Below are 20868 nucleotides of genomic sequence, written 5' to 3' on the forward strand. Positions count from 1 at the left end.
TTGTTGTTATAGCCTCTGATGGCACATCTCCTGCTCCAGCCTTCAGCCTTCATTCCACTTTTCTGTGCCAACAAAAAATAGAACTCAATTATATCCTAACCTGTGTGGAAGAAGTGAAGGGAAATAAGTGAAGGGAAACACAAACATATTCTGCTTAAGACTGAAGGAATTGGGGTAGAGTGCCATTGTGTGTGTTTGGGCCAAGGGTGCATCAGGCCTAAAGGAAAAGTCAGTTGTATCCAACTGGGGCCCATTCTGTCCTCCCAGAAGTCATTTGGAACAGAGATTGAGACAATAAAGAATAAATTCTGGTCATTGGCAATTACTTGCTGACCAAACTCATAAGAAGATCCAGAGATTAAAGATCTCGTCTTTGAAGAATCTGCCATCAAGGAAGGGCAGGGATGAGGGAATTGAGCAATAAGGAAATATAGTGTGATTAAAATAACCAAAAATTTTGGGAGGAAGAAAATCCAGCTCAAACCTTGAAGACAAACAAATAAATCAATATGAAAATTATTAATAACAAAAATCTATCAATACAAATATCTGAAAAAAATTGCAAAGAAAAAGGAAAATGAATCAATGATTATGAGAAAAAAGACCTTGTGAATTTCCAGAAGAGCATAAAATTCAGCAAGATTTTCCCAAATAGAGCAAGACAAAATTAAGAATTATGAAAAATAGAATTTGTGGCCTGCATAGCAAAAATAGTTGTAGGGATAAATAAAAACTTGAATCCACAATGGATGGTCTCTCCAAAGATACAAAAGAAAACAATTGATAAGAATACAAATCCATGGAATTAAAAAAAAGAATCTGAAAGAAAGGAAGCAAAAAGCAAAAAATCCACATTATCTAAATACAAGGAAAATATGTTGATCTTGTAGACAGGGTGAAAAAATTAATTTAAGGATCATAGATTTCATATAAAAATAAAAATTTGAACACAATGACAAAAATAATACAAGAAAACTTCCCAGTATTTATGACCACAGAATAGAAATGCCAATGGAAAGAATTCACAACTCACCTTTCAAGGAAGACTATGGAAATGTCAAGCATTTTATACCCCACATTCCAAGACATATAGTAGTTAAAAGTAACAATTCTAATGACAAATAATAAAGTCTGTATTCAAATATGAAAGGAAGGAAATTAGAACAACAATCTGCACCCACTGGAAGAAGCGTGTCTGGAAGAGCAAAGGAACTCAAGATAGAATATCCTCAAAACCTATATCTACTTATCAATGAAAAAAGATAGAGGTTAAATAAAAGAGGCATTTGAAAAAGAAAAAGATATAAGCTGATTATTAACTTTGTAAATATCACAAACAAAAGAAACACAGGAAAAACTTTTCAACAGCCAAGGAAATCACAAATAATGAAATCAATAAATTGTCCCCCCTCCAAAAAAAAAGGGAAAAATAGAAAAACATTTGTCAGGTTAAAAACAATAACTATAACAAAATAATGAGGAATAATGAAGAGATATCTTTTTAAAATATTCAAAGAGATAAGATAAAAGAGAAATATAAATATAAATAAAAATTTAAAGAGAAAAAGACTTGAGATATTATAGACTAAGTAAGTTCAGAAAACTTTTTCTATATGTGAATTAAGATTTTGTGGGAATAAATTTATGATACTTACAGTATCATAAAAGGGTAAATATGAAGAAGATAAAGAGAAGTGCATAATGCACCTTCATCAAGTCAAGGATAGGCAATGAAGTTCTCTAGGTCTCAGGAATAAGAGGGATTATGAGAAAATGGATGAATTGGCAAAAAAAAAAAATTTTAAATAGAGACTAAGAAAAAGGAAAAAAAACAAATAAGAAGCATTTATTAAGGTTTGCAAAGCACTTTGCAAATATTATCTTTTCTTATCCTAAAAAATAACCCTGGAATGTAAGTGCTATTGTCCACATTTTACAAATAAGGAAACTGAGTCATCGGAGGTAAAGTGACTTGTGCAGGATCCCATAGCTAGTAAGTTTCTGAGGCAAGTTTTGAACTGAGGTCTTCCTGACTCCAAGTTCAACATTATATCTACTACAATACCTCACTACCTTAATTTGGTCCTGCTAAGGAACATTCCCATAATGAAGAGACACAATGTGGACACAATGGCTTTACTATGACTATAATCTGCAGGGATTTGGTGCTTAGAGAGAATGTCCCCTTTGAGGAAGATCTATGTCACTAGGGACAGCATCCCACTCTTGGAGAAAATGAAACTTTGAGTTCCTCGGGACAATTGGCACCCAAAAAGATGTGAAGAAATAAATCCAGAGAGGAAATATAATGGCAAGTGGGAAAAATTACCATGGGGAGGGCTGTAGATAGTAATAAACCACATAATCGGAACATAAGAATAATCCTATCTTTGAGCAACATTTTCTTACCATCTCCTGTCGTTACTGACAGTTTTAAGAGTGAGCACAATTAGAAAAAAAAAAGACTCATGAGAGCAAAATCTACAAGGCAAAACTGTTTAAAAGAGGGGACTCAAAATAGATATTTTAGGAGTTTATTTCCCTAAGGAAGATAGAGACTTAAGATGGAACAAATAAGCACAAGGAACATGGATCAGAGAGTTGTTGTATTGTTACTCAGTTGTGTCCAACTGTTCATGACCCCATGGATAGCCTGAAAAAACTTTCTCTCCTTCATTATCTCCTGAAGTCTGTCCAAATTCATATTCATGTTTGTTATGACTCTATCCATCTCATCCTCTGCTATCCCTCCTTCTCCATTCCTTTAATTTATCCCAGCATCATTCACTTTTCCAGTGAATCCTATTCTTTTCATTATTATTCAAAGTAAGCTTTAGCTTCAGTATTTGTCCTTCCCGATGAATAGTCAGGTTTTTTTTTAAGTGTTGACTGATTTGACCCCCTTGCTGCTGAGGGAACTGTCAAAAATCTTCTTCAGAATCATAATTCAAAAGTGTCAATTCTGCAGCACTCAATTTTCATTATAGTCCAACTCTCATAGCCATATATTGCTACTGGAAGCATCAAAGCTTTGAATATATGGACCTTTGTCTCTATTTTTTAGTAAGATGCTGGTGTAAGCAAGGTTTCCTACAGAGGGGGATATACTGTTCATCCTCTTCCAACTCAATGTTGATGATGCAAGTAGGAGTAGAAAAGAGGGTGGAACATGTGCAAAAATGTTTGTGGCAGCCCTTTTTGTAGTGGCAAGGAACTGGAAATTGAGTGGATGCCCATCAATTGGAGAATGGCTGAATAAATTGTGGCATATGAATGTTATGGAACATTATTGTTCTATAAGAAATGATCAGCAGGATGGTTTTAATGAGCAGAACCAGGAGACCATTATACAAGGCAACAAGAAGATTATACGATAATCAATTCTGATGGACTTGACTCTTTCCAACAATGAGATAATTGAGGCCACTTCCAATGATCTTGTGGTAAAGAGAGCCATCTACACCCAGAGAGAGGACTGTGGGAACTGACTGTGGATCACAACATAGCATTCTCACTCTTTTTGTTGTTGTTTGCTTACATTTTGTTTTCTTTCTCATTTTTTCCCTTTTTGATCTGATTTTTCTTGTGCAACAAGCTAATTGGTAAATATGTATACATATGTTGGATTTAACATATTTTAACATGTTTAACATATATTGAATTACTTACCATCTAGGGTAGGGGGTGAAGGAAAGGAGGGGAAAATTTGGAACACAAGATTTTTTCAAGGGTCAATGTTGAAAAATTAACCATGCATATGTTTGAAAATAAAAAGGTTTAACAAAAAAAAATTTAAAAAGAAAAAGAAACCTTTTTCTCCCCCCCAAAAAAAAAAAAGAAAAGAAAGGAGGGTGGAAAACTCAGAAGCTCATATTGTTCATATAAGAGAATACAATATCTGGTGCTCCTATTATCAATGGTACTAGTTAATTGCCAAACTTCCCAAAGCTGTCCAGATTTTCCATAGCTTTCCTTCCAAGGAGCAAACATTTCTTAATTTCATTGCTGTAGTCACCATCTGCAGTGATCTTTGAACTTGAAAATATAAAATCTGATACTGCTTCTATTTCATCTCCCTTTATTTACTAGGAAGTGATGGGACCAGATGCCATGTTCTTAGTTGTTTGCTTTTTTTCTTTAATGTTAAATTTAAAGCCAGCTTTTATACTCTCCTCTTTCACCATAATCAAGAGGTTTCTCAATGCTTCTTGTTCTGCCAGAGAATATACATCTAGGATAGTCAGAAATGGAAGAGAATTAATGGAGAGAAAGAGAAAAGGAATAGCATTTTTTAAAGGGCAAGGAAAATGAAAGAAATATTTTAAAAAGAAATTTAAAGGAAAGAAGATAATTAAAATAATAAAAAGAGCAAACTAATTAGGAAACTAAATGAAAAGAAGAAGGGAAAGGGATTTAATAAGGTAAATAAAATTCTAAATTTAGGGAAAGTGATGACAAATAGGGAGGAAACTTGAAGATGAGGAAAGCAGAGGATATATATATATATATAAATACTCATATTTCAGACATATATATACATATATATTTTTCTGAAATATGAGTAAGCAAAAACAATTGAAGAGAACAAGTACTGCCTTTTTAGTGGAAGAGAAACAAGAAAATTGTTATTTGGGGATAAATGAGAATCAAGTGGTGAAATAAAATTTTCATAGGTTTAAAGGGGAATGGATTAAATAACTCAATTTTTAAAGAGAATGATTGGATAAGAAAATCAAACTACACTCTGCAGTTTATATGAAACATCTGAAAAACAAAGATGTGCATAAAATAAAAATTAGGGGAACAAAATTTATTATGTATCAGGGAAATCTAAAAAAGCCTAAGATCATGGATCAATGGATCTAACAAAGCAAAAGCAAACATTTACAATATAGAGATAGATATGAAACTGCATTTTGCTGAATGGAATCATAGATATCAAGAAATCAATGTCAATATTAAATTAATGTTCTTAGCATCTATAAAAGAGAAAATGACTAAAGTTCAAGAACATGTAGAAAGTAATACATTGGCGTAAAGAGGTTTTAAAGTATCTCTCAGTTTTAGGCAAATCTAACAAAAAGCTAAATACAAAGAAAAAGACTTAAATAAACTGGTAAAGAAATTAGAGCTATATGTCTTGTGGCACTTCTAAATAGGAATATAAAGAATATACCTATTTCTCAGTACTATGTGGAGCTTGGGACAAAATTTGACCATGTATTAGAATGGAGATATTGCAAATAAGTGTTAAAAGGCACAAATAATAAACACTTTTAAAAACATAGTAAAAATATTGTAACACATGTAAAATGTATGGGATTGCCTATCATCGGGGGGAGGGAATAGAGGGAGGGGGGATAATTTGGAAAAATGAATACAAGGGATAATATTATAAAATATATATATATATATATAATAAAAAATTATTAATTAAAAAAAAAACATAGTAAAAATAGTAAGCAGTTGAAGAAGCACAAACAAAAGACACAGAGTCAAATAGTTAGCAATGACAGCCTGAATAATGAATAAGTCAGAGAACAAATCATAGAAATGATTAATAAGTATGTGAAAGGAAATCATAGTGATGAAATAACATACCAAATTTTTGTGATGAAGCTGAAGCAATTTCCACAAAAAATTATAACCCTAAAAGCTAGATTTACTAAATAAAAAGGAGATGATTAATAAATTTGAGGAAACAAACAGGCATTTTTAAAAATAGAAAGCTAATAATTCAAGTCAAAATAGTCACAAAAGAAGGGATAATAAACATTAGAAGAGAAAGAAATTGGAAACTTAAAAGATTATTGAAATGATATTCAAAATTTAAAACTGGGTCTTTCAAAAAACTAACAAAATTGAAAAACCTTTAGTTAACCTGATTAAAAAGGAGATTATAAAATCTAATAAATAAAAAACAGTATAAAATCACAACAAAAGCAGAAGAAATAAAAATTCTTACAACCTACTAAGCAGTTACATGCTAACAAAACTGAGTTTGCTAAAGAAATAGTATTTTCAAAAATATAAAGCACCCTAAACTTACAGAAGACCAAGTAGAGACCTTAAATATTCCAATATCAGAAAAGGAAATAAAGATAGGAAAGGAAAAACATTGGTTTATTATGGATTAGCAGCAAAATTCTATCGATTTTCTAAATTATTAATATCAATCATACACAAAATATTCCCCCAAATTGAGAAAGAAATAATTCTAACATTAGAAAATATATAGTTTTAATAACTTATAAAACAAACATGGAGAATTATTGACCAATATAACACATCAATATGTTTCCACAGAGCTATAAAAAAAGTCAATTTACAAAACAGATTACAGCCATTCATCCAAGAAATCATTCATTATGACTAATTTTAATTTATACCTGGGATGCAAAGGTGGTTCAACATTAGGAAAACCATCAACATAATGAATCATATTAAAAACAAAAATATCCCATACTAGGTGACAATCTCAATGGGTACAGAAAAACTTCAAAGTTCAACTAATTCATGTTTGTTTGGTTTTTTTAATGCTTCTTTTACTGTACAAAGCATAGGCCAAAAATGGATCCCTTAATATAAAAAAATCTATTAAAATTCAAAAATGAACAAAAGTTATATGCAACAGGAATATACTAATTTTCCCAATAAATACAAAACTAAGATGTCCATTATTTCTATTATTATTTGATATAATCTTCCAAAATCTAACAATAGCAATAAGACAAAAGAAAAATTAAAAGCACAAAAATAGGCAAAGGGAAAATAGAACTATTTTTACTTAACAATAGCAAGATAATTAATTTAGAAAACCCAAAGCATCAGCAAAAATACTATGAGTAGTAATGGTTTTGCAAAGATACAGTGAAGAAAATAAATCCACAAAAATCAACAGTACTTCTGTATTACAAAAATTGGGATGTAATAATAGAGAGGGGAATTCCATTCAAAATAACCATGATATATATTTAATTCATGAGAACCTATTTGCCAAAATACATATAGATTCTATCACAAAGTACTCCTTAGAGAAATAAAGAAGAATCTATATAACTAAAAAAAAAACTTAGAGCTCCTAGCTGGGTCATGCCAATATATTACAAATGACAATTCTAATAGATGATGTACAGTTTTAATGTTCCATCAATTCAACTACCAAAGGGAAACTTTATATAACTCTGTAAAATAATAACAAATCTTATTTTGAAAAATACCTAGACTATCAAGGGAAATAATGAAAAACAATATGGGTGAAGTGGACTGGCACTTCCAGACCTCAAATTATATTATAGAGAAGCAATTCTCAAAACTATTTGGACAAAAATATGTAGAAAGTGGCTCAGTGGAACAGACTAGCCAAGGGAAAATCAGAAACAATGGAAATCAAACTCCAATGTTCAACAATCCAGAAAACACAAGCTATTCAGGGAAAAATATCTCTATTTAATAAAAGCTAATGAGAAAATTAGAAAGCCAGAATAGAAGACTTAGACTAACTTCCACAATATTCCACCATACTTTTTAAATGACTACTTAATTGTAATATTCAAAAGCATGTTGTTAAAAAATTAGAAAAGAAGCAGATCATCTGTTATTCATAGGTCTGAGTAGAAAATAAATTTTAACCCCCAAAAGGAAAAATTATTTTGATTACATGAAACTGACAAGCTTCTACACAAACAAAATTAATGCATACAGGAAATGAAGGGTAACAATAGAGTGGGGACAAAAAATTTATATCAACTTTTGCAGATAAGAGTTTGGTAAAGATAAACAACTAACAAGTAATTCTAAGTCATTCCCTAGTAGATAAACATACAAAGACCCCCCCCCCAAAAAAAAAGAATTGAAAAGAACTAGCAATCATAATGACTCTCCAGATCACTGATAATAAAAGAAATGTAAATTAAAACAGCTACTGAATTTTCACTTCACGATTTGCAAATTGGCAAAGATGATCACAAATGGGACTAGTCGATATTCGAGGGTTTGTGGGAAAATAGACACAATTAGTACAATGATGGTGGAACTGTGAATTAGTACAACCATTTTGTGAATTGATTTGGTATTATACAAATGAAGTAAGTAAAATACTCCATACCCTTTTACTCAAAAATTCCTTTATAACCTAAAATGTTATTTATGCTAAGTGATTTCTAATACTTTTTTATTGTAGTGTAGAAGTAGAAACAAAGTAGATACCCATCAATCGGTTTAACAAATTATGATTTTATATATATATATATATATATGGGGGGTGCATGTGTATGTAAATAGTAGTAGAATATGACTATGGTATAAAAAATGAATATTTGTATTACATATTGAGAAGCATGGAAAGTTTTCATAATCTGATACAATGTAAAGAAAGCAGAGACAAAAACAATCTTACACTATGACTACAAAACAAAAATAAAAGGAACCACCAAAAAATAAGCAAAAGTAAATGTTATAAAATTACAAATAAAAGCTTGGTTCCAAAGAAGAAACATGAAAAGATGGCTAACCCCATTCCATTATAGAAGCTGAAAGTCTACAGTTATAGTAAATTGCATTTATTTTCACACATTTTAAATGTATTAGTGATTTTACTGGGGTTTTTTTCCATCTTCTTTTTCTTTTTTTTTTTTTTTTCTCTTTAAAAATATTATTTGTTATATGGGAAGATTCTCCTGAAGGGGAGATGCTGAGAAAACTTCAGGCATGTAAAAAAACTAAGCTATATTAATAAAATTATTTTTATATAAAAGGACATAAGTTCTTAGACTATTTTTGTATTTGTATCATCAAAGCTCAACACAATGTATAATCTGTGCTCCTTAAATCTAGAGTGAATGTGGATCTATACTCAGATTGTAAACTCTACAAAAGAAAGTAAGAGAGCAGTCCTTTTTCCCCAAGTCTCTCATCATTTCCACCTTAATATCTAGATTCTCCTTGTTGGTGAGAATCAGATCTAGAATAAAATTAAGCCATGTCAATAACTCCATTTGAAGAATGTGATTATCAATTATGAAAATCGACACATAGTTACTCTACTTCTAGCAGACATTTGAATAATTGAAAGATTATGCTCTCTTCCCAAAACTTAAACTCTATTTTTTCTTTCTGTCCCAAACATGAAAATTGTTTCTATTTGTCCTTTTGTTAATTTTCATCCATATAATCTCCATTTTGTCTCCCTATCTAATTCATGGACTTTATCACAAGCATAAAGTACTAACCTTTTTGTGTATATATGGTTTGGGTTGCTGGAAGGAGTAGAAAAAAATTATTATGTATAACACCCATTAGGGCTCACTCATCCAATTCATACCATCAATGATTCATTCAATCCCCACAGGAGTTACTGTTTGCTAGGATTATGGGAGGAGGTAATGGTTTCAAAGATTAGCTCGTGAACTGATTCTGTGTGAAATAAGCAAATCCAGGAAAACATTATACACAGTAACAGCAAGATTGTGTGATGATCAACTAGCTAGACTTAGCTCTTTTCAACAATGCAGTGATCCAAGACAATTCCAATAGACTTGTGATAGAAAATGCCATCCATATTTGGAGAAAGAATTATGGAGTTTGAATGCAGATCAAAGTATATTTTTACTTTTTAGTTGTTGTTTTTTTCTTTCTCATGGATTTTTTTCTTTTTGTTCTGATTTTTCTTTTACAATGTGACCTAAGGAAACATGTTTAAAAAGATTGTACATGTTTAACTTATACCAGATTGCTTGTGGTCTTAGGAGGGGGGAGGGAAGGGACAGAGGGAGAAAAATTTGGAACTCAAAATCTTACAAAAATAAATGTTGAAAGCTATCTTTATATGTAATTGGGAAAAAATAAAATATTTAATTGGAGTGGAGGGAAGAAAGGACTTCCACCAGAACTCTCTGACGCCACCCATCAGTTCATTCTTTCTTTTTCATGTAGTAACTCTGTGTTGTGAATTGAAACTGTTACTTTCTCTTATTTTAAATTATTATCATCCCTAGTGCATGTACTCAAATGGGGGATTTATGCTGTCACTTTGAAATTTGGTACCTGAATAACGAGGAAAAAGCTAATAAAGAAATTAAATCAGTAAAATAAATAAATAAAATATTTATAATAAATTTATAACTTATATAATATATATTAATATTATATTTAAAAAATCACATATAATTATTTAATTATTATATAATATAATGAATAATTAAATAATGTATAATTTAATAAAATTATATATAATAATAATAAATTTATAGTAAATACAAACAAGATTAAGATTAGTCTATGAACACCTACATGTGGGCTTTTCTTGACAATTATCCATAGACTTGGTTGGATCTTTAGCAAAGGCATTTATTCAAGTGTTATCCCTAGAATAGTGATTACAAACAATTTCCCCCAACAACAAGTATATTTGAACATAAATGTACTCAGAATTTAAGAAGATGGGAAAGGAGGCAGAAATTCAAAGCACAATGATAGTGAAATGTAGAGAAGGCAGATTGTTAAGGCAATTCATGACTCAGGATCTTAATATCCTTTGTCTCTCCAGAGGGTCTCACAAAGTTTGATACAATGAAATCCATTGCTCTCTTGGGTTTGCACCTCCTGGGGTTCTTTGGCTTATCTTATGAGCCTTTGAATGTCTTAACTACTAGTTTCTTCATTCACTACAGCACCTCTCTATAATTCCCATAGCTCCTAAAAATATTTAGAGGCGAGCCCAACATCAGGAATTAGGGTTGGACTGGGTTGAAATATGATCACTTTTTGGTTAACTCTAGATTTGTCTAAGTCAAGGAAAACTGGGGCAGAGTCAGAAGTAGGAATTATTTTTAGCTTGAGGAAAGTAGCACAAACCAGTTCCAAAGCAAGCATCATCAAATCTTTGACTTCCAGTGAGCAGGGGCAACACTTCCTCAAGTACAGAGATTTTAGGAGAAGAAAAAACCCAGGATTCTAGTACAAGGCTAATACCAGGGATGCTACAGGGTAAATTAGGGAAGAGCTCACCTCTCCTATCATTTAATAGTTTCCTATTTCAACTAACTATTCTTCCTGTCATAGTGCTAAGTTATGACATTTCTATGCTCCCGAAAAATAGGAAGTGCTCCCTGTGCATTTGTAAATATGGCGTAAATATCCAATTGTCAAAGTTATGGTTCTGATTAGAGCAAGAGACAGAGAGACAAACAGAAACAGAGAAATGGAGAAAAAGAGAGACATAGAAAAAAATAGATAAAGAAAGTGACCAAACAAGAGAGAGAAAGAAACAGTCATGTATAAATCCAAATATGTGCCCAGAGCATTCCCAGAAGAACTGAGAAGTGTAAATATCTAGGAAGGAAAAGAATGGTTTAGGCTGGCAGAGACATGTAATCAAGGCTAATGGGATGTAATTAAAGCCAGGAAAATGTTGGCTGAACATTGGAAAAACAAACTCTCTACTAGTAAAAGCTCTTGGAGGTCAGACTCCAACTCTGTAGCAATGGAGCTGAAAGCAAGGCTGGCCAGGAGAATTTGGGCACTTCCAGCATGAAGGGTAGAGATCAGTTCTTGTGGCCCATTTCAACCCTTCCTTTCATAGAATACAGAATGATTAGTAAAAGGGAGACACAGGCATTGATTGGAAGTCAGGAAGTCAAATAAACAAGCATTTATTAAGTTTATGCCAGAGATTATACTGAAAGGTATTAAAATAAAAAAATAAATAAAAAGGTCCCTGTCCTCTAGGATCTAATGATGGGAGACACCATGTAATTAACTATTTACAAATTAAATAGACAGGATAAATTGGAGATAATCTGAGAGAAGGTACCAGCATCAAGGGGGATTGAGAAAGGCTTCCTATAGAAGCTGGGACTTTAGCTGAGATTTGAATGAAACCAGGAAAGACAGGAGGCAGAGATAAGGAAGAAGAGGGTTCCAGTTATTAAGGAATAGCTAGTGAAGTGCTTAAAGGAGAGTTTTCTGTATGAGGGACAGTAAGAAAGCCAAATAATCTTTATAAACTAATCAGAGAATTTTTTTATTTAGTCCTGAAGGAGCTCCTCGAGTTGTTTAAAAAAAGAGATGATACAGGTAGATTTATTCTCTAGAAAGATTAATTTTGTAGCTGAATGGAGGGAGGATGCACTGGAGTGGTAAAGATTTGTGACAGGAAAACTAATCATGAGATGATAAGGTCTGCTTTAGTGGGGTAGTGGTGTCAAAAGACAGAAGAGGGCTTGTATGAGAGGTATTATGAAGGTTAAAATGGCAAGTCTTAGCAACTAATTATATATGAGGAATAAAAAATAGAGAAGAGTTGAGAATAACAGGAGTGACATGAAGGATATGGAAGCCTCCATAGTAATCTGGAAAATAAGAAGTCAGAGTTTGGGGAAGAAAATGAGTTCTGTTTTAGACTTATTGAATTTAAGATATTTATGAAACCCAGCTCAAAGATATCCAGTGGGCAACGAGACTAGAGATCAGGAGAGAGATTAAGAATGGACCTCATGAAGATTGGGAAAAAGATATTCAATTTGCCAATTAAGAAATCATGGTTAACTTCTGAAAGAAGTTTCATTTGGGGTGTGAGAGAGTGAAGAAAAGACTGAAAGGATGGGACATGGAAGCATTGGTTGTAAATGACCTCAAGAAGTTGGCTACTATAATATAGGATGAGACATGACACTGGATAATAGCTATCTGGATAGACAGATCAAGGAAGAGTTGTTTTGAGGATGAGAGAAATATGAGAGAGTTAGAGCAGCAGCCAGCAGGTTTTTGTTATTTGTCCTTTCTTTTCAAAGAGAACATGAGGGAGGTGATAACATGCAAATGAATTGTACTGAAGTGAGGGACACCTGCACAAAATCACAACCTCACCTCCTTCGCAATCATCTGAGTCCAGTGGCCAGTTATAGATCATGATTGCTGGAGATGGTCCTGGACACAAGGGGAGGAGACTTTGACCTTTTTAAATGAAGTTTTTTAATAGGTTTCAGTCAGACAGAGGCAACACCCATTCAGTGATTAAGGCTAGATAAGGATAGAAGCAAAGAATGGCTTCTTTTATCTAGTAAAAAAAAAAAAAAAATCCAATCTGGGAGGGGAAGATGCTCAGATTTTCTGGCCAAAATAGAAACAATTGTTGTTTACATTCACTCTGAGGCATTCAGGGCCAAAATGATGACCAATTGTGATTTGGTCTGGGATCAATCATTGAGAGCCAGAGTGATTTAGCCTAAAGGATGGTTCTTAAGAAAGAAATCTAATCCATGGAACCCAAGATAACTTGTAAGATTTCAGTGATGAAAAAAAAAATATTCTTTTGCGCAGAGTACCTGCAGGTCAAGGTATGACCCTATGTGTAAAGAAAGAAGAAAGGAAGAGAAGGAGGGGGAAAGAGATGCAGGGAGTGGGGAGGAAGAGAAAGAAAGAATTGTGTTGTCCAATTGGCCAAGTCCAGTTGAGTCCCCAGTGGGGCAGCTCTACTCATACAAGTGTTGTTTGTCCTTCATTCTCAAAAAGGACCATGACATCAGGTAGTTTATGCCACGACATGCAAGTGAGTCGGTCAAGGTAGCAGCCAGTAGGCAGAGAAGTCATGAAGAGTAGTAAGACAGCAGGGATGATGGGGGCGGGGGGTAAGCTACCAGAAGAGAAGGGATGAAATAGAATAATTTGCTAATAAAGAGGAGTCAACCTTTGCAAGAAGGACTCCTTCATATGAGACAGGAGTGAAAGAGAAGGGGGAGATGGAATCTGAGTGATGTTGGATGAGAGGAAAAGGAGAACAGGGAGCTCTCCGCAAATGGTCTCATTTTTTTTTTAGTGACACTTTTTTTCAGCTGAGGTATGTTGAGGAATCTTGGAAGTTTTAAAGAAGGATGGGAGAGGGGCAGCTAAGTGGCGCAGTGGATAGAGCACCAGCCCTAAAGTCAGGAGGAACTGAGTTCAAATCTGATCTCAGACACAACACTTCCTAGCTGTGTGACCCTGGGCAAGTCACAGGAAAAAAAAAAGGATGGAAGGGTTTGGAATCCTCTCTGCAACAAGTAGAAGAGTGTCTACTATAGAAGAGGTTCTATCCAGTCTGCAGGGGTGATGGCCTGGGGAAGAACTGAGTGGTAAGGAGATGAGAAGACACAAAAGTTGATGATCAGAAAAAGTAATTTCAGAATTCATGCACATAAACATTGAACAAAATCAAGGTTAAAAATAAATAAAATCAACATCTCTGTGTTTAGCAGAAATGGAGTGAAGCAATAGGTCATGGGAAATGAATTAAGGTGTTTAAAGCCCTAGTATGATGGAAGGAGTTGGGAAAAAGAGGAAAAATTCCAAGTCAGCCATTGAACTCATTGATAAAAGAAGAAAAGAGTGTCCTAGAGATGGATAAAAGCAAGAAGAATCTTGATTGGTTGGTAAATATGGATTGAATGAACATTAAAGATAAATCTGAGATCAAATCCTACCATTGACACATAGTAGATGTGTGATTATAGTCAATCATTTCACTCTTTTCATCAGTTTCATCATGTATAAAATGGGGATAAAAATTGGGTAGAGAGTCAGCTTTAGAAATCAGGAAGACTTGAATTCAAATGTATTATCTGAAAGTCTTGTGATCCTGGAAAAGCTATTTGACATCTCAGTGCTCTAGAGGTAACTGTTTAAGCTTATAAGGTGCTGACAAAGTTTCCTTCTCAGGAGATCTTTATACCCAAAATATCTACTAATTGGTTTATGCTATGGCTTAAATGAATCAATGAATGAAATAATTAAATAATTGGTTAAACCACGAATTAAATAAATTAAAGGACTACATAAATGTCATCTACTACTATTATAGAATGTCAAAGCTGGAGGGATCCTAGTATATGAAATGTCAGAGCTGGGAAAGAGCTTAGAACATAGAATGTCAGAGCTGGGAGGGACCTTAGAACATACAATGTCAGAGCTGGGAAAAAGCTTAGAACACAGAATATCACAACTGGGAGAGACCTTAGAACACAGTTTGTCAAAATTGGGAGGTACTTTGTACACGTCTAATCAGAGAATCACTAAATCATAGAGTAGGTTATGTGGAAGACTCCTTGGAAATCAACTGATCCAACCCATAGTGGGGATTACCAATAACGTATAATGGAGGAATCATACTCTCTAGATTCCACATGCGCAACATATGGTCACCAGGCTTTAACTGAATTTTTCTGGGGGGGAGGGGAAGGCAGGGGTAGCCAGGGTCCCTGGCTCTCCAGGCATCCCATTCCACTTTGGTTGGGCTTTAATTATTGGGAAATGTTTGCCTTTATCAATCTTCAATCTGTTTCTCTCCAACTTTCATACTTAGCTTCTTGTCCCTGAGGGCCAAGCAGAATGAAGCTAATTCTTCTTCCCTCTGACAGACTATATATTTTTATGACAGTTACCTTATCCTCATATAGAGACCAAACATGCCAAATTCCTTCTTCCAGCTTCACAGATAATGATCTTCAGGCCTTAGGCCATTCGGGCTATTCTAAGAATTCTCACTTCTGCTTCCTGAATTCCCTGGCTTTTTTCAGGTCCCAGAAACAAGAAACACTTTCCAGTCCTCCATTTTAGTGCCTTTCCCCCAAGATTATATCGTCTTTATTCTGTTTATATCTTGTTTCCACATAGTTTTTTGAGGGTGGGATGGAGGTGGGGATGGGAGTGAGGGTTGATCGGTTGGTTTTAATTGGTTGATTCTTGTCTTTTTACATTTTTAGTATCACCAGCACTTAGCACAGTGCCTGGCACATAGTGGTTGATTAACAAATGCTTGTTGACTTGATTTAACTTGTCCAATATCCTCATTTTTACAGAGAAAGCAGTATATAACAGTCAATTATAATAATGTCAATTATTGACATAATAATGACTTATTTTAAACCGTTCCTTCCATACCCAAAGTTCAAAAAGAAGTGGAAAACATTTTATTGAATTCAGATTATTTGAGACTGAAGGAGAAGGGAGTAAAAGGTTGTAGATCAAAATGTATTGTCTGACCCAAGCCTGGGAAAGTGGGTCTATGTAGCTGTGGGAGCCAGGAAGAACCTGAATGACAGAAAGTCAATGAAAAGTCCCAGATTTTATCATACTAATTACTACTACTGGCTTCTTCTAGAGTTGGCATTCTATGTTTTAAAAACCTTTTCAACTTTGACATTCTGGCCGATTTATATTTTTTTCTTTTTCTCTTTACCTGTTCACTCCCAGTATAGGGGTATAAACCAATAACAGGGTCACCTTTATACCAAAATTCTAACTAATATCAAGGCTGATTTGTCTTCCCCTTATTTGTCCTTACTCTGACTCAAAATCAGCAAAAGCATCACTTCCCTTCTTTTAATCAAGTAATTAATTCCAGAACAAGATCTGCCCAGAAGGGGCTCTCTTTTGCTACCTCTCCTGCTATCTTTAATTTTCTTTCTATCCCACCTTCTCTAGGACCTATTTTCCTATGCCCTGATATCCACTGTGTGCTTTAGAACCCCTGTTCTGTTGTTAATAAACTCTCCTCTGTTATAGATCCTTTTCTTCTAAACATCTCTCAGCTTCTGAAGTTACTGAAAACTGGCTTCCTGCTGAAGATGCTACATCCCTGCCACCCACTCCAATGCTGGCCATTCTTCCTGGCAAACACTCTGACACACTTGGCCAGGAGAAGGATTTGGCACATTTCTTGCTCCTCACTATTGCTTCCCACTGTTGCTTCCATACTCTTTCTCTGCAACAATCATTCAGCCAACTCTTCTTTGAAGTATATGGATATTCAGTCCCCGTAACCCAATTTAAACCAGCATTGCAATTGTTGGTCCCCAGATCATTCTCTCTCTTTGTTCCACAGGATCTGATTTAATATTTTACTCAATATCCTCACCCTTCCCCTTGTTCTTGATAATTCCTATGGTCAATCTTCATGACCCTTGATTCAGCAACCATTCCAATCCCCATGGTCACATTCTTTAATTTACTTCAGATACAAGGTAGTGCCCATGCCTTCCCTTTCACTATCTCTTACTTTTCACCTTTAAGATCTTGAATTCTGAAATATCTCCTTGCTGATAACAATAAGTATCATTCTCTAACCCCTATACTGGGAGACGTCTTCTAAACCAGTTTTCATTCTCATTTCCAGCACACCCATCCAATTTCACTTTCTTAAGAACCTATTATTCTTTTTTTTTTTTTCCCTGAGGCTGGGGGTAAGTGACTTGCCCAGGGTCACACAGCTGGGAAGTGTTAAGTATCTGAGATCAGATTTGAACTCCCCTCCTCCTGAATTCAAGGCTGGTGCTCCATCCACTGCGCCCCCTAGCTGCCCCCAACCTATTATTCTTAATACCATGGTTAACCACTTCAAGTATACATTGGTCTTTACTCTTTAAAAATGTCCTTCTTTGTCCTTCTGCTGTTTGCTCCCTACTAATTCTCACTCCTTAATCATCCCTATCATCTGCCTTCTCTGTTCCTACTACTGAATTCAAGTGGAGAAAGTCCCCAAATTATTCTGATTGGAGATGAATTCATATAATCTAGTCTAAAGTGGGCTCTAAATGATAGAGGAAATTCCTTTTATTCACCTCTGATTAATTCCCAAGATATTCCCTTCAGTATCTCCTCTAAACCTTCCCTCTCCTCAACAACTCTACTTTCAAAATTACCTCCCTCTAGAAGTGGCTTTACCTCATAACTTACTGGGAAGGTTGAGGTTGGCCTCCATAGCATTATTGTCTTCCTTCTCTACATTTCAAAAGCCCTTTTCATTCATTCTCTCCTCAAAATCTTACCTGTATTTTAGAGAATACTATTATCAATCCTCCTGATTTATATCTTGCCACTGGACTCTGATGATTGAAAAAGAGAGTAGGCTAATGACTTTGCACAGCTCTGACTCACTTAAATTCAATTCACTTGCAAGTAGTCACTCTTCTGATGTCATCAATAGAAAAACAACAACACAGAATGGGATGATTCATACTCTATTTGTAGCCTTGATCCAGAGAGATCCAAAAAGAAGAGTAAAAGAATCTATAGGTTAAAAAAATAACCATTTGTAGCAACACTTTTGTGGGGGCAAAGAATTGGAAAATAAGGAGGTAACTATCAGTTGGGGAATGGCTGAAGAAATTATAATACATAGATGCCATGGAATATTATTGTGCCATAAAAATTTTTAAAAAGGTGGTTATTTTAGAGAAGCCTGGAAACACTTGTATAAACTGATGCAGAGTGAACAGAAAACCCAGAGAATAATTTATAAAACAGCTTTGAAAGATCTAAAAATAGTGATTGATATAATGACCTTAGGACTAATGATGAAGCATGCTTTCCATCACCCAACAGAGAGGTAATAGACTCACCATGAAAAATGAGACTTTTAAAAAATATATATTTTTGATATATGAATTTGTTTTGCCTGATTATACATACTTGTTTCAAAGCATACTTGCTTTTCTTTTTTTCTTTTTTTTTAAAGATCTTTAACTCTAAGTTGCTGAATTTGAAACCTTGTTTACAGTATCATGCTGCCCAAATAAATGTATGCTCATCTTTGATTCAGTTCAATTCATCGAGCATCTATAAAGCACATAGTATGGGCCAGTAAGAGGGGGAAATAGATTTTTGTTCATTGACTAAATTAAATGAAAATTTTTTTTAAATTTTATTTATTTATAATTTTTTTTGACAATATATGTGCAGGAGTAATTTTTTTTATAACATTATCCCTTGTATTCATTTTTCCAAATTATCCCCTCCCTCCCCCCGATGACAGGCAATCCCATACATTTTACATGTGTTACAGTATAACTAGATACAATATATGTGTGTAAATCCAATTTTCTTAAGTATTAGATTCCGACGATATAAGTAACCTGGGTACTTAGACAGTAGTGCTAACAATTTACATTCACTTCCCAGTGTTCCTTCTCCGGGTGTAGTTGTTTCTGTCCATCATTGATCAGCTGGAAGTGAATTGGATCTTCTTTATGTTGAAGATACTTAAATGAAATTTTTAAAAAATAGTAATCTGACTCCCCAGACCTATATTGGATTTGAAATTTTCCCAGTTTCAAAGTAAAATGGGGATTCAAGTCACATGAGATAATTATAACCATTTCCAAATAGCCAAGTCTATGTGGAGTTATTGAGAGGTTTATAAAGGTTACATAAACGAATCATTGATGGGTAGCCTTTGTGATTTCATTATTCCAGCTGGAGGAGTCATGACAGTGAGGCTAAATGAAATCAGACATTGAAAATGAAAAGGAATCAAAGACCTTAGCAGTCTATAAACTGGTGAATGAATGTACCACTTGAATCATAGATCCTAGAGAGCAGGAAATGACCTTCTGAGATCATTTATTAGAGTCCCTGTCCTTGGACGCATATCAATCCCACTCTTGCAGATAAAACAAATGAGTCCATGAGAGATTAAGTGACTAGTTCCAAGTCTCACAGCTAGTAAGTGTTAAGCAAGAGTGGGAGGCTATGGTCTATGGGGTTTTATGGAGTAAAAGTTTATGGAACAGTGCAAGTATTATTCTCATCACTTATAAATTAAGAAATTATTCATGTTGTTTTTTCTTTGTTCTCCAAGAAGATCAACGACATCAGAACAGTAATGTCTTGACCTTCCAGGTCTGCTTCTCTGAGCCAAAAGATGGTCTAATTTACCATGACAACAATATCAGTTTGGTAGGGGAAGACTCTCAAAGTTTCTAACAGGAACAGAAATAAATTGCTAATTATACTTATTCTAAGCCATCTGAACCTAAACAATTAGCCACAGAAACTTCAACTTGGGGATATTATTGGCCATTCAATGAAAGCCTGAGTGATTTGGGTTTAAAGGCTTTATTTGAATCAGAATGAACTTTTTAAAAGTCTTTTTTCAGAGCTTTATTTCAAGAAATCATAAATGAGAACTGCACGGGACAAAAAATAAATTGACCTAGTTTGGGGGAGAAAAATAATAAGAGTGAACTGAGGCTCATTAAACAGACTTGCCCAAGGACAAAGAACTAGTAAGCATAAGAGATAGAAATTCAAATCCAGGTTCCCTGGTTCCAAATCCTGAACTCTTCCCACACAATCACAGAAATCAGAGAAGAGAAGAGACAGAGAACATGATAAATCGTGTTCCAGCGCCTAATGGTACATCTTGTAGAAAAGAGATTCAAATCATTCTATTTAGTTGCAAAGAGCAGAACTAAGATGAATTGTTGGTGGTTGCAAAAGGCAATTGCAGCTATATGCTAAAGTATGTTTCCTAATTGAAGTTTTGTTGTTGTTCAATTGTGTCAGACTCTTTGTGAGCCCATGGACCATAGCAGGCCAGTCCTTTCTATTTTCCACTATTTCTCAAAGTCTAAGTTCAAATATGTTGTTTCCGTGATACTTTCTATCTATCTCATCCTCTGCCATCCCCTTCTTCTTGTGCCTTCAATCTTTCCCAAAATTGGGGTCGTTTTCAATGAGTCCATGTCTTCTTGTGATACAGCCAAAGTATTTGTTTCATCTTTATTTAGTGTTTAATTTTCCAGTGAATAGCATGAATTAATTTCTTTAAATATTGAAATTCTCAAAAGCCTTCTCCAGCTCCACAATTTGAGTCATTGATACAGTACTCAGCTTTCCTTGTAGTTCAATTCTCACAGCCATATGTTGATACTAGAAAAACCATAGCTTTAACTGTACCAATGTATGTCAGCAAGATGATGTCTTCACTTTTAGTCTGTTGTCCACATTTGCCATAGTTTCCCTCCAAGGAGCAAGCGTCTTTTAATTACATGACTATAATTAGCATCTATAGTGATCCTTGAGCCCAAGAATATAAAATCTGACACTGTTTCC

The sequence above is a fragment of the Sminthopsis crassicaudata genome, chromosome 6 (assembly GCF_048593235.1).
Source record: "Sminthopsis crassicaudata isolate SCR6 chromosome 6, ASM4859323v1, whole genome shotgun sequence".
Classification (NCBI taxonomy): Eukaryota; Metazoa; Chordata; class Mammalia; order Dasyuromorphia; family Dasyuridae; genus Sminthopsis; species Sminthopsis crassicaudata.